The 14,404-nt window shown below is 30.9% G+C and overlaps 1 long non-coding RNA gene across 8 annotated transcripts in view; it reads right to left on the bottom strand.

The window, feature by feature from the left end:
* The window catches only part of LOC147810095 (uncharacterized), a 37,444-nt gene extending 23,085 nt beyond the window's left edge, over nt 1–14,359 (bottom strand). For 3 of the 8 annotated variants that reach the window (XR_015434195.1, XR_015434197.1, XR_015434196.1), the window contains exons 1-2: nt 14,224–14,359; nt 13,493–13,623 (exon numbers count right to left, since the gene is read on the bottom strand). This is a non-coding gene — a long non-coding RNA (uncharacterized LOC147810095). Of the gene's footprint in view, nt 1–11,565; nt 11,641–13,492; nt 13,624–14,223 lie in introns of all 8 variants that reach the window. The other 5 variants (XR_015434192.1, XR_015434190.1, XR_015434191.1 and 2 more) reach the window with 5 other exon arrangements.
* Nucleotides 14,360–14,404: the final 45 nt, after the last annotated feature.

The raw sequence follows: 14,404 nt of genomic DNA, 5'->3' as shown, positions 1-14,404 counted from the left end.
GGTGAACAAAAGTAATTTTTCTAAGCAATCATTTCTTTTAAAACATATTGTTCAAACAAATATGAGTTCACAGCCCTAATTTTATATTTTCGCTCACCAAACGGGCAGAAATATTAAAAGCTATTTTTGCTTGCTTCTCATTGTGAATGACGTTCATCGTTTTTCTAAATCATTTAGCAGGTCTAGCTGTAATTTATAACAGTATATTATGTTATTTGTACAAAAATAATGATTGTAAAACGGTTAATAAGATTAGACCACCTTTCTAAATAACTATCTTAAAATGTAGAGCAGAATTATATTTTAATAATAATTTTAAAAAAAAAAAAAAAAAAAATTATTAGTTTTAAACTCTTTAATTAAAATTGTATTATGAGCAGTACAGGAAAAATAACTTTAAATTAGGGTTACAAAAATATTTATAGAAAAACATTATCTTTATGACTTTTATAAATTTTAGGCAGTCTGAAAACCAAAATAACATGGAAATAAATAAGAAAAAACTGGATCCGGCCACGCAATTTTCTGACCAATAAAAATGCACGGACAGCAAAGGAAAACTTCAACACAGTTAATAGATTTTTATGTATAGTAAGAAATATGGTTTTCAGACAAAATATTACATACAACAGTATCTAGCGAGTTTCATCTTATTTAATTGTTTTATAACCAGTGTTGAACAGTCTGTCCTTTTTTAGGGCTTTCAGCCATCAATGTTAAGCCCTACTGCCTTTTAATTTTGAATTCAGCCCAGAGATTAAAGGAACGCTTTGATCTAACAATGGAGTAAAGTATAGTCTTCCTAGAGGATTATTTCAAAGAAACTAAATCGCATCATATCGAGAGGAAAATCATGACAGCCTATGACGGCTAGTCAAACAGCATGAGGATCCTAACTTGTGATCCATTTTGCCACAGCAGAAATTTTTTGTCACCACTGTTTTTGCAAGCAGAATTTGTATAGACTAACCATCGCTGGGATTTTAATCTGGGTTGTTTCTTTGAAAGGTGAGTGCTCTGTTCCCTAAGTATGAATTTAATTTATTTAAATTTTATTTATTTTAAATATATAACTTAGTTAAATTCTCAATAGAAGTTAAAAGATTTTTTGAATATTAATAATAATAAAATTAAGCTGCATTCTTCAACCCTGATCTACCGAATTTTTCTGCTCATAGATCCGCAATTTTGGGTAGAGCAAAGCATCTGGAATTGTAAGAAATAGCTTTAATGAAATAGAGTCTACGTCAATTATAAATGCTTGTTTTGATTTTGTGGTCCAAGTTAAAAAGATATTCCACTACGTTAGAGCTTTTAACTTAAGGATTTTTAAAAACTCTTATTTTCACTTACGTAAGTTTGACATCTTTTCACGGGCGCATGCGCATTTCGCCAGAACTCACGCATAATATTTGATGCCACACGCTTTTCAACCATTCAGAGGATATAGCCCTAATATGGAAGGACATCTCTCGCAAACTAATGCTGCCTACCCCACTAATTATACTCGCCTGCTCTGTAATCATAACCATAATCAACCGCATGGACTATAATTTTTCCTTCAAAAACACTTTAGTCTCTTCCAATGTTTGCGCAATCAAATTACTCAACAATTGAGGGAAAGACTGAAAATTATTAAATTTGCACCCAGGGAGAGGGATTTTCTTCACCCTCGGTACAACCCCCTTTCGTTTTGGTTTGGAAATAGTATATTCTAAAATTCCAATTGAGCTATCCTACCCAAAAGGCCTCGCATGCCAAACGCAATTAATGTGCAATGGCATAAGTAGGATGACAATTCAATAAGTTCAGCTCATTTTTAAAGTCATGGTGAAACCAAGGATGGGCGGGGTATATAATAGAGGGATCGTTGATTAAATATCTTGCACGTCGAGGGGTCAGCATTGAAAAATAAATCTTTATAATACTTTGTTATAAAAAGAACATTATCAAATATTTCATTTTCGTTTCACTAATTCCTGAACAAAAATTAGAACTTAATGGTAACGCCAACGGACATTTAAGAGGTTTTTTCAGAAATTTAGATAAGACTTTTCGAATAAAAAGGTTAAAAAACGGCGCAAAAGTCGTAAATGTTTTCTATTTTCGTTAAGCTTTTTAGCAATTTTCTTAAGCAATTTTCATATTTTCAACAAGAAAAATCATGCTTTTAAAAAAAGTCCCAGTCCCGCCACAGCCAGGTGGAGGCACAATCCCCACCCCCACAGCCAGGTAGAGGCATAATCCCCACCCGCCCACAGCCAGGTAGAGGCATAATCCCCACCCCCCACAGCCAGGTAGAGGCACAATCCCCACCCCCCACAGCCAGGTAGAGGCATAATCCCCACCCCCCACAGCCAGGTAGAGGCACAATCCCCACCCCCACAGCCAGTTAGAGGCATAATCCCCACCCCCCACAGCCAGGTAGAGGCACAATCCCCACCCCCCACAGCCAGGTAGAGGCATAATCCCCACCCCCCACAGCCAGGTAGAGGCACAATCCCCACCCCCACAGCCAGTTAGAGGCATAATCCCCACCCCCCACAGCCAGGTAGAGGCACAATCCCCACCCCCAGGTAGAGGCATAATCCCCACCCGCCACAGCCAGGTAGAGGCCCAATCCCGTACCGACACAGACTGGGTAGAGGCCCGGCCCCGGCACGGTTGAGCCCCGGTTCCAGCTGAGGAGGGTAGAGAGCTTCAGTTCAAGCTGGGGAGGGTAGAGAGCTTCAGTTCAAGCTGGGGAGGGTAGAGAGCTTCAGTTCAAGCTGGGGAGGGTAGAGAGCTTCAGTTCAAGCTGGGGAGGGTAGAGAGCTTCAGTTCAAGCTGGGGAGGGTAGAGAGCTTCAGTTCAAGCTGGGGAGGGTAGAGAGCTTCAGTTCAAGCTGGGGAGGGTAGAGAGCTTCAGTTCCAGCTGGGGAGGGTAGAGAGCTTCAGTTCCAGCTGGGGAGGGTAGAGAGCTTCAGTTCTAGCTCGGGAGGGTAGAGAGCTTCAGTTCCAGCTCGGGAGGGTAGAGAGCTTCAGTTCCAGCTCGGGAGGGTAGAGTCCCAATCCCAGATCTCAGTTAAAGAAAGCCTTAACTAACCTGAATTTGAGAAAGCCCAATCCCGATCCTACACAGCCATGTAGAGGCCCAACCCCGAACCTGCACAACCGGGTAGTGACCCAGTCCCGTACCGACACAAACTGGGTAGAGCCCAAGTTCCAGCTCAGGTGGGTTGAGCCCCAGTCCGAGAGCTCATTTGAAGAAAGCCTTAACTAAGCTGAATTTGAGAGAGCCCTAACAGAACTCAAGTACGTGTGTATTAAAAGAGAGAGTTAGAGCCTTAAGAGGCCTCTATAATTCCCCTCTCCATGACCACAGCTAAGGCTTTTTATGGAAAAGTTTTTTGCCCGTTTGCATTTTAATATATTTTCAAAACATTAAAAACTTATTTTCTTTGACAAGGGTTTCTCTAATACCTTGTTAAATCACATGTTTATTTACTGAAAATTTAAATTATCAATAGAGGGGAGATATCTGAAATCTTGGACCAATTAGAAACCAGTTTTTTATCAAAATTCAGTCCGCAGTTTCACATTTTTGAGAACACATAACGGAGCAATATATTTCAAACTTCCGAAAGGAGTATTTCAAAATTCTTGTCTCCTATTTTTAAATGTGTTATTAGCGGAGAAATTTAACAGAGAAATACACGAAAGTAGGTTATTGCACATTCTTTAAGATTTGATAATTTTTTATTCGTTATAGCTAATAAGCTAAATGATAAATACCAGAGCCGTGGCAGCTCAGAAGATAGAGCACTCACCCTCAAATGAGGAGCCCCGAGTTCAAATTCCAACGATGGTTGGTCGATACGAATTCTTGCAACGTCCACTGTGTTCAATTAAAATATCCTCAATGATAGGCGGATCATATGTTCGAGTCCTCTCTCCTTCAGGCTAACAGTAGGAGGTTTTCAAATTTTTCCTTTCCATTAAACGCAAATTTGGGTTAATTTCAGGGTTCGTGATTTTTTTTATTTTTTTTTTTTTAAAATCAGATTTTTTTGATTTTTATTCAAACACACTGTAAGAACTTTCATTTATGATTAAAAAATACTTTATAAATGTTTAATCAAAATTAAATAAATATTAAAACAATATTATAACAATATTTTAGAAGCTCTAACTTACTAATATAATTTTTCATTATAATATATAGTTTTGAATGCATAGCAACCATTTTGAAACAAATGCATAGTTGAAATTTGAAGACTAAATTAAATAGAGAATTTAATGAAAGGGGTCTATCTAGGTTTTTCTGAGAGGTACTTATTTTGTGAAAATTTAGACATAATTTGTGTCTAGACATAATAAATTAAAAATTAATTAATTAGACATAATAAATTAAAAATAATATTCAATGGTCGACACAAAAATATAGATTTATTCCTTTCTTGCGAAACACAAAAATAGAATTTTTAAAAAAACTATTTTTTGAAACTATTATTTTTCCTAAAGTTGAATTTGTGAAGGTATCCTAGCAAATTTGGCTTGGACAGACTCTTTAACCATTAAACTAAAGTTTCAATTAGCAAACCATAATTTTAATTTAAAATTGTGATTTTTCTCTCTTGATTTTTAATATGACAAAATAAATGTAACAGATTGTGTTTATAAATGTAGTCATTCACCAAAAAATAAATAAATATTTAATCTATACATTTTTATATCAAAATATTCATTTTTAATTCTATATCAAAATAGATCAGCTTAAAAAAATTTTTAAAAAATCTACGCACTCATTTGAATTTTCTTTCACAAAATTTCCTTATAGAAAATCTGATGATGTCAAAGATACTGTAAACATATTATGAGGAAAAAAATACCAGTTACCAGTTAATAACTCTACTGCCTCAAATAAACTTTGAAAGGGAAGAATGACACCATATCAGGAAAAAAATATCTGAATACATTATCCTTTATTTTTCTTTCTATTTCTGGCATATTAGGGTAATTTCCTTTTAATATAACCTCAAGCTTTAGAAATATACATTTTCCACAAATAAAATATAATGTAGATTTTAATTCCAAGCTATTTCAATCAAAAGGTAGAATTTTAATTAAAAGATTATTTGCATTTTTTCCCTTCGAAATTCATGTATATTAATAACTTTCTACAGCTATGCAAGTCTATATTAAGACAGCATTAAATGTGTACTTTAATCTGTACTTTCATTCTCAAGAATCGAAAGATTTTTAATGTAATTTCAAATGTGCTGGAATTTAACACACACCAAGAAAGAAAGTAATTTCGTTAACTAAAATTAATAAACGCAGCAATTAATTTAAAATAAATTTTAAAACTAAGAAAAGAAAATAATAAAAGTATCAATAATTTAAACCACTGTTTTTTAACTTTTAAAATAAATATAATATATATCTATACATTTACATAAATCAGTTGATTTAAATCAATGATTTTTTTTAAAAAAATCATTTGATTTAAATTGTGATTTAAATCAGCGAACCCTGGTTAATGTCATTAAAAAACCACTTTGAAGGCAAATTTTTTCCAATTCTTAGTCCAAAAGTTCCCTTGTCTTCTGGATTGGGTCCAAAATGACAAGACTTCAGTGTTTAACATTGATATTCGTAAACTCAAAGTTCAGTTGGCTGTTCAACAATAGCTATAAGAAAAAAATTGAACGCGGTAGTATAAGCTGAGTATGTTAATGAAAGTTTTACAGGTTGGCCACTCAAATCAGATTTCCCTGATTTTTCCAGGTTTTCCAGATAAAAATCTTAAAATTTCCAGGTTTTTGTTTCTTTTTTCTTATAAAGCATAGGATGTGTACAAGAAAAGTGTCTATATTATAAAATATTTTTTTCAATGTGTTATTTTTTTAACATATCATCTTGAAAAAAATAATTTATTTTGACATTTTTCAAGATTTTTTATTTATTTTTTAATGTTTTGGTACAAAAGTTTGAATCAAAACTCCTATGTTGAACAACAAAAGAGTAAAATTAAATATTAATATATAGTTGGTTCTTAAAAAAACCCTTTTTTTAAAAAAAATTTAAATATGTTATAGGAGGTTAAAATGAAATAGGAAAAATTTGCATTAATGCAACAATTGTAACGATTTGTCGACAAACATTGCTGTTAGCGATTGTAAAAAAATGTGTGATTGGTTGGTTTACTGAGAAAAAATAATTCACAGATTTCCTTGAATGGGAGTAGAAAAGCTTTCAGAAAAAGAGTGCAATATAAAATCTATTATCATTAAATTATAACCAACTAATTTTTAGAGAATTTTATAAAGTTAAAAATACAAAAACATTTTGTCAAAATAGAGAAAAAAAATTACCACCAAAGCATCGGAACAAACTTGAGCCATAAATGAATTCAGCCCAAAGACAGAATTTAAAAACAGAAGCTAATATCCTAATCACTTTTTCCACCTCCACCAGAATCTTTCCTAAATTGCACAATCCCATAGCGGTCAAAGGTTTCTACTCTCGTTTAGCAACCATGGGAGAATTTTATGTGGCATTCTATTTTTAACAGAGCTGTAATGGAGCAAATTTTGATGCAAGCAAAGTATCGCTAAGTTGATGATATTTCAACTATTTGGCGATACATTTCCGTTTAAAAAAAGTTGGTATAATGGATGAAATAATTTAAATTAAGAAAATTATAAAATAATTTAAATTAGTGAAATTAAAAAAATTATCAAAGAAAAATTTCCAGCTTTTCTTTAAAATTCCCTGATTTTTCCAGGTTTTTATCCAAATTTCCCTGATATTTCCAGGTTTTTTCCAGTATAAAAAAATTCCCTGATAATTCCAGGTTTTCAAGGTTTTCCAGATGGGTGGCCACCCTGTTTTATTTATATAGCTATCCACTGATTATTGACTGATATTTAATTACAGCTACGTTTTATTACGAATTTATTATAAAACTAAATAATTTAAAATCTAACGGTAAAGGAAATAAAAAAATATGTATTAAAAACCAAAATTAATGGAGAAATATTAATTCTTTTAATAGAATTGTAAGAAATTGAAATTTAATTATTGACGCCAATAATACTCTATTACTTTTGGTGATATGAAATATTTGAAATAAAAAGTTATCTATGTACTAAAGGGCAAAATTAATGGAAAAATGGTACTAATTAGTTCAGGAGATACGTAAAAAATCACCATGTAGTTGCAGACACCAATGATGCTTGGTTAATTTTGGTAATAGGAGATAATTGGAAAATATTTATAAATTTATAATGGGAAATACTAATGGAGAAATAAAACCAATTCATAAAGGAGAGAAGTAAAATTGCCATACCATTTCTTATGTCACTGATGCTAATAGGTACTATTAATAGCTTCTAATTGAAATTAAAAATATAATCTTGTACAAAAAAACCCAAAAGAAATGCCACAAATTCATTTAAGAGAAGGTAAAAAAATCGTCAAACTATTATTGATCTTTATTTTATCAATAGGTATTTATTCAAACAAAACATAAGTTATGTGCTAAAATACAAAAGAAATGGAAAAATGGTACCAATTTGTCTAAAAGACATGGGGGGAAAAAAACGCCACACTGACGACAATGATGTTTAACTATTTTTGTGAATATACACTACTTTTATTACGGTCATTTGTGCAGTTTTGGTACCGATATAGAAACTAAGTATCTTATGAGTAAATTAGGTACCTATTAAAACTGCATAAATGTTGTGAATTTTTCAAATCGATATTGTGACATTTTTTCTAAAAACAAGGTAAGCAAAAAAATGACAGTTGAATCTGGGTTGTTTACGTGAAAAAGCTACTTTTGTAAAGGTCAAAGTTCAAAAAATTAGCCCTCTTCCTTGCCACTCTGAACTTTATATCTACCTCCTACCTTGACCACTAACAGGGTGGCCACTCAAATCAGATTTCAAATTTCCCTGATTTTTCCAGATAAAAATCTTAAAATTTCCAGGTTTTTGTTTCTTTTTTCTTATAAAGTATAGGATGTGTACAAAAAAAGTGTCTATATTATAAAATATTTTATTCAAAGTGCTATTTTTTTAACATATCATCTTGAAAAAAATAATTTATTTATTTATTTTTTAATGTTTTGGTACAAAATTTTGAATCAAAAATCATATATTGACCAACAAAGGAGCCTTTTTTTAAAAATTAAAATATGTTAAAAGAGGTTAAAATGAAATAGAAAAAATTAGCATTAATGCAACAATTGTAACAATTTGTCAACAAACATTGCTGTTAGCGATTGTAAAAAAAATGTGTGATTGGTTGGTTTGCTCAAAAAAAAATAATTCACAGATTTCTTTGAATGGGAGTAGAAAAGCTTTCAGAAAAAGAGTGCGATATAAAATCTATTATCATAAAATTATAACCAACTAATTTTTGGAGAATTTATAAAGTTAAAAATACAAAAACATTTTGTCAAAATAGAGAAAAAAATATAACCACCAAAGCATCGGAACAAACTTGAGCCATAAATGGATTCAGCCCAAGGACAGAATTTAAAAACAGAAGCTCATATCCTAATCCCTTTTTCCACCAAAATCTTTCCTAAATTTTCCTAAATTCCCATAGCAGTCAAAGGTTTCCACATTTGTTTAGCAACCGTGGGAGAATTTTATATGGCATTCTAGTTTAACAGAACTATAATGGAGCAAATTTTGATGCAAGCAAAGTATCGCTAAGTTGATGATATTTCAACTGTTTGGCGATACATTTCCGTTAAAAAAAAAAGTGGATGAAATAATTTAAATTAAGAAAATTAGCAAATAATTTAAATTAGTGAAATTAAAAAAATCAAAGAAAAATTTCCAGCTTTTCTTTAAAATTCCCTGATTTTTCCAGGTTTTTATCCAAATTTCCCTGATATTTCCAGGTTTTTTTCAGTATAAAAAAATTCCCTGATAATTCCAGGTTTTCAAGGTGGGTGGCCACCCTGACTAAACATATTTATTGATCACTAAAAGTTATTTTTATTGAAATCCTCTTCACATTTCCTTGTTGGAACGCTAAAAGCAAGAGAACCTTTCCTTCCTGTTATTAAACAAAATCATAGTTTCTCAGATATTAAAAGCATTTTTGTTCTGCGAATACCAAATATGCGTGATTTTTCAAACTACATTTTTTGTAAGGATATTTAAAACATCTACATTCCCTGGCTCTATTATTAGACGCACTATAAGATTCTATGTAAAAATATAATTATCAGGTGATACTATACAGCTGTATTGGGTTTACTCGGATGAAACAGGTTCACGACCTTGTATCATTTGGTCAACATTGTAATGCAATATGTTAAAAATAAATACAAATAGGAAGTATATAAGCAGTGTTTTCACTACAGCGCATTACATTAAAAAATTATTAACGCGAGAAAATCGTGCACTCTATTATTCAAAATGAGTGAATTTTGGAAAAAAATTAGTCTTCTGACATTTTGAATAAAATTCGTTTCACTTTTCTTCCTTGATCTTTCATTACATGGATCCATGTTATCTAGCTTCCCTATTTACCAGTATTGTTCAGAACTGGTGCGAACAGCAGAACACAATTTTCTGCAACCACATATTAACGGAAGGTAAGATTTCTTCATGTAACACGTCTAAATTTTTTTCAATGCTACAAATTTACTAAATGATTCCGAATTGTTCAGCATCTGTTGCAAGGTCATTTAGCACTCAAAACCGAATTAAGACAAAATATCTTATACAAATGACTGATAAACATTTGAGCAACCTAATGAGAAAAGCTGATGAAAAAGTAGATATAGAACGTTTTCCATATGATGATGCAGCAATATCAATGCTTTAAAAATTAGAAGATGTTAAAAATGTATTATAATTAAAGAGATATTTTTTTTCCAAGTCTATTCGCATTTTTTTAATTTTTAGAAATCTTTTTGAGATCTCATCGTGTTTTAGAAAAAGGGTGAGAAATTCTCTCATTTTTTGTCTGTAATGAAAGCACTGATAAGTATATAAAAAATCTCCTGAATTAAAACCCATTAAATGTACGTTTAAATATAAAAGTATTGCCTATAAACTAGTGTAAATCATGTCATTATTAAAAACTACAGCTCGTCTAATAATTTGATTTAACTATTATAAACATTCTATATTATATATCGTCTAATTTATCCTATCGTCAAATTTAGATTATATATCGCCTAATTTAACCCATTGATACACTAACGTAAACAAGTGCAAACCGGTTTCAGTCACATAAAAACAATACAGTTAAACAGTATCACCTGCCCTGTGGCAGAATTTTTTCGAGCTATCTGCGACAAAATTCTCTAGCACTATTATCGTTCAGCAAGATACTTTTAATAATAACTACTAATATGTTACTGATTTAAAATCTCAAAAGCGCTGTGTTTACAAAAAAAAAAAACTTTTTAATTTTATAATAGAACTTGTAATAATTTTTTATTCCAATATTATGGGTTATATTCACACAAAAAAATTTGGGGGGGGGGGAGCAATGCACAAATCATTCCTTCTTCGCATTTTGTAAATAATCATCACAATAAAAAAAAAATTAAAAATCATGAAATCGCTAGTAGTAATAGCCGAAAAAAATTGACGACGAAATCATGCAAAACAGAGTTCTCAAATGCGTATTTCGTTTGGAGATTAGGTTGTTATAATAAATAATATCGTAAAAAAATATTGAATTTAAAAATTATGGAGAAATCAATAGCAATAACTGTCAAAAATCGATAGAATTATTGCCTTAAAAAGTAAATACTCAAATGCACGATTCGAATTTTCCAAATTGTTTGAAATGTAACTGGATATTAAATCCACGTGAAAATCAACAATCAATAATATACAATCGAAACATTACATCTATTTACGATACTATCGACGTAAATTGAGATAGTCAAAAAGTGATTACCTAAATGCATCAAATATTACGTGTTAACTTTTGTTGAAAAGAATAGTAATTTTTTTTTTTTTTACTTCTTAAAAGAAAATCTTTCTGCAAGAACTTTGTAATGTTCCGCGACAATGTCGCTGTGATTCTGCCACAGGGATCACCTGATAATTAAATTTTACATAGAATCTTATAGTATGTCTAATAATTTGGCCAGGGACTGCATTTATAGTTATCAACATAAAACATACTATAGAGATAATAGCTTAGAGTAATCAATCAATTGAAATAATTCGCTGAAATTACAACTATTCAGATCATTTGAATAACAAGTAGTAGAGAAGGGAGGCTCTCGACAATCCATATTCGTCTGATGGAAGGCTAACCACAATGTAACAAGTTCCGAAAAGAGGTACAATGATTAAATTAAATTTAAAAATCCTACAATAATAAAGATAACCAAAGCCTTTTTTAAAGTGGAACCAACTATTTTAAATATATAAGGTACTGACAATTCAACTTTTAAAAATTATACTGTTAAAGTACCTAACGAATTAAATGTGCATTATTAAAAATTTAACAAAACATTTATTTAAAAACAAAGAAAATAAATTACATTAGGATATGTAATTTATTTTGGTAACTAAAACTGACTACTTACCTTAACACAAGGACTGAAGAGACCATTTCTCACTCTTAATTCAAACGAATGAAAAAGAATATTCAAAAACGTTATCTAATTTTAAATGAAGAAATTTTTATTTTAATAAATTCTTAACAGTCTTATTTATTAGTTTATTCATAATTATAGATCTAAGTTTCAAGCTGTCACAATATGCAACTTCATTTTTATTTTAAATCCTAGTAAAAATATATTAATTTTTTAATTGTTTTGTTATTTCGTTCTTTTTTTTTATTTTGGTGACATCAAAATTTCATTTCATAATTTAATTTGTTGTTGTTGTTGGCGTATGCCTGTTCAGGCTGAGGGGTGAGATTGTTCTTGTTTTCCAGTGATGCCATCTAAGGCCAAGAATTCGACTTCTGCCACACCCATACATACCCATATCCATACCGTTTTTTTAAATATCTAATTATGATCGATTCATTATAACTACTGATTTAAAGAACAGAACATTGTTTTTTTTTTAAATAAAAATGATCTTATTAAAAAATTTTAAAGTAATTGATAAACATTCCAAAATGCTTTGTTTATTTACAAATTACTTTATTTTGATGTTTGTTTGAAAAAATGTTATTCCAATAGGATTATTTTAATCCCCTAAACAGTAATACAGACATATCCTGAATTTGAGACAAAATCCGAGAATATATCAAAGGTAAGTGTATAAGTACCAGAGCTCATTCTAGGCAGGGTAAACAGGGCGCAGCACCCTACTGCCCTTTTAGTCAAAAGAATCCACCCTGTTGCCCCTGAAGTAAATTAGTGTCCTGATCCATACCCTTTTTGCTCTTTCTTTCCTCAACTCTTCATTTTTTCCCCAAACTCTACAATGGATTTCTTAAACTGTTATTTTTAACACTTTTTATTTAGTTTGTCATTGCTGTCAATACAAAGATTTATATGAGAAAGGAAAAATAGCCAACAAACCCCCTTGTTGCACTTGTCTTTGAAAGTTTGCAGTTACTTTCACTATCATTAAATCATAATTATTATTAATCATTTTAATTATTAAATCATAACTATCTATACACACTTAAAAACATACATTTATTATTTTACTAATATATGCATGCATTTTAAATAAATTACCAAGCTAATTAGCTTGATACATATGTTAATTTATTAATGAAAATTAGTAATTAATATGATTGCTTTGCTACTTTTAGTAAAGTAAAAAAAATTTCTTTTACTAATAGACAATGTTTATTAATAAAAGGAACTTTTGAGATAAGCAAAGAATTTACAGTCAAAGACCTATTATAGAAAAACATGCGCTAAAAATAACTAAAACGAAAACAATCAAGTTAACATGCTGATCTATTTTTAAAACAAAATTTTTCCATATGAGTAGTTTTAGTCTCCAACTTAACACTCGCAAAAGTAAATATTATATTTCATTACTGGAGTACTTTGAAAAATATAAATCTTATCGTAACATAAACAGTTACAAATTTATACTACAATTGACCACAGACTTCGATTGTCCTAGAGATGTTACATCTACATTAACCAGACTAAAGACAAAACATTATACCCAGATAGCTAAATAAGGTTTTTTCGAACTCAGCAAAAATCTTTAATAACTTTTCACCAAAATCAAAGTGGGTTTTTAAGTTTCATGTTAAAGGCTTTAAAAAATACGTGACACCATATACCTCAATGTATTCACAATACTTGGCAGGTTGGATACATACAATTCCTACAATAGATATTACAACAAATACATATACCTTGGAGCAAAAGCTACCTGACACGCACGTGCTAAAATGGGATGCATGTGTCCCTGAAGTGTATGAACTAGGGTCAAATAACGCAACGGACATCGAGTACTTTACAATAAATGCACTATAGTTTATCAACAGTATGCGAAAGAAAAACAAAAAGAGACGAAAATGCCACTCACCCGAGCCACCGATGACCCAGCCCCACACATCACGAGCAGTTCATAGATGTCTTTATTCAGCAGCTGTGCTCTACTACGCAGAGTGCAAGTTATATATTGAAGTCAATCTGAATCAGTCCAGGGTGAAATAGCTAAAAAAGAATTAATAATACTTTACGATAAATTATCTTATTAATTATACACAAATGTCAAACCGTAGTAAAAACAAGTTAAAAATCTGAAGTGTCAAAGGACAAATATTCAAGATAAATCCTGAAAGAAAAAGAGTATTAATGAAATGCGACATTCATAAATAGCCATGGTCATTAATCTACACGAATTTCAAATTCTATCAAGAATAGTTTAAAAATCGATAAATTACTAATTAACTTAAAACTATGTGTATACATAACATCCAGTAAAATATTAAAACACTTTCGAAAGCATTTCTTTCACTTCTACGATTAGAAAAAGCTATAATCTCAGAAAAAGTACAATTATGCTGGGCGTCTCCTTTTTTTTCTTATCTTCCAAAAAAATATAAAATTTTCTCAACGTCCGAAATTAAGAAATCTTCCTGAGAAAAAGAATTTGAAGTTCTGAAGGCAAACTATCCCTCGGGTTAAGCAAAGATTTACACGATTCAGAATCAAACGAAGATAATATTTAAATTGCCGCTTTAAAGAAAAACAATTGAAAAAATTTGTTATTTATAATTTAAATGATAAAAGCAGGAAAATCAAATGCTAAACCTTAAAGATCCAACAGAAACCGTATTATTACCAGCACGCCAGTAAAGGTAAATATAAACAGCTTACCGCGTAGGCGGGAGTAATTTTTCGAATTGAGATGAGTTGAGCTGTATTCGGGATGAAAAGGATCTGAACCATTCGCTTTGAACCTCTGGGACCCTGAAATCTCCATACTTGTGGC

The sequence above is a fragment of the Parasteatoda tepidariorum genome, chromosome 5, assembly GCF_982258835.1.
Source record: "Parasteatoda tepidariorum strain Cologne lab strain chromosome 5, Ptep-v5.0, whole genome shotgun sequence".
Lineage (NCBI taxonomy): Eukaryota > Metazoa > Arthropoda > Arachnida > Araneae > Theridiidae > Parasteatoda > Parasteatoda tepidariorum.
The sequence above is the reverse complement of the archived record's forward strand: the minus strand, read 5'-3'. Positions and strand labels throughout refer to the sequence as shown.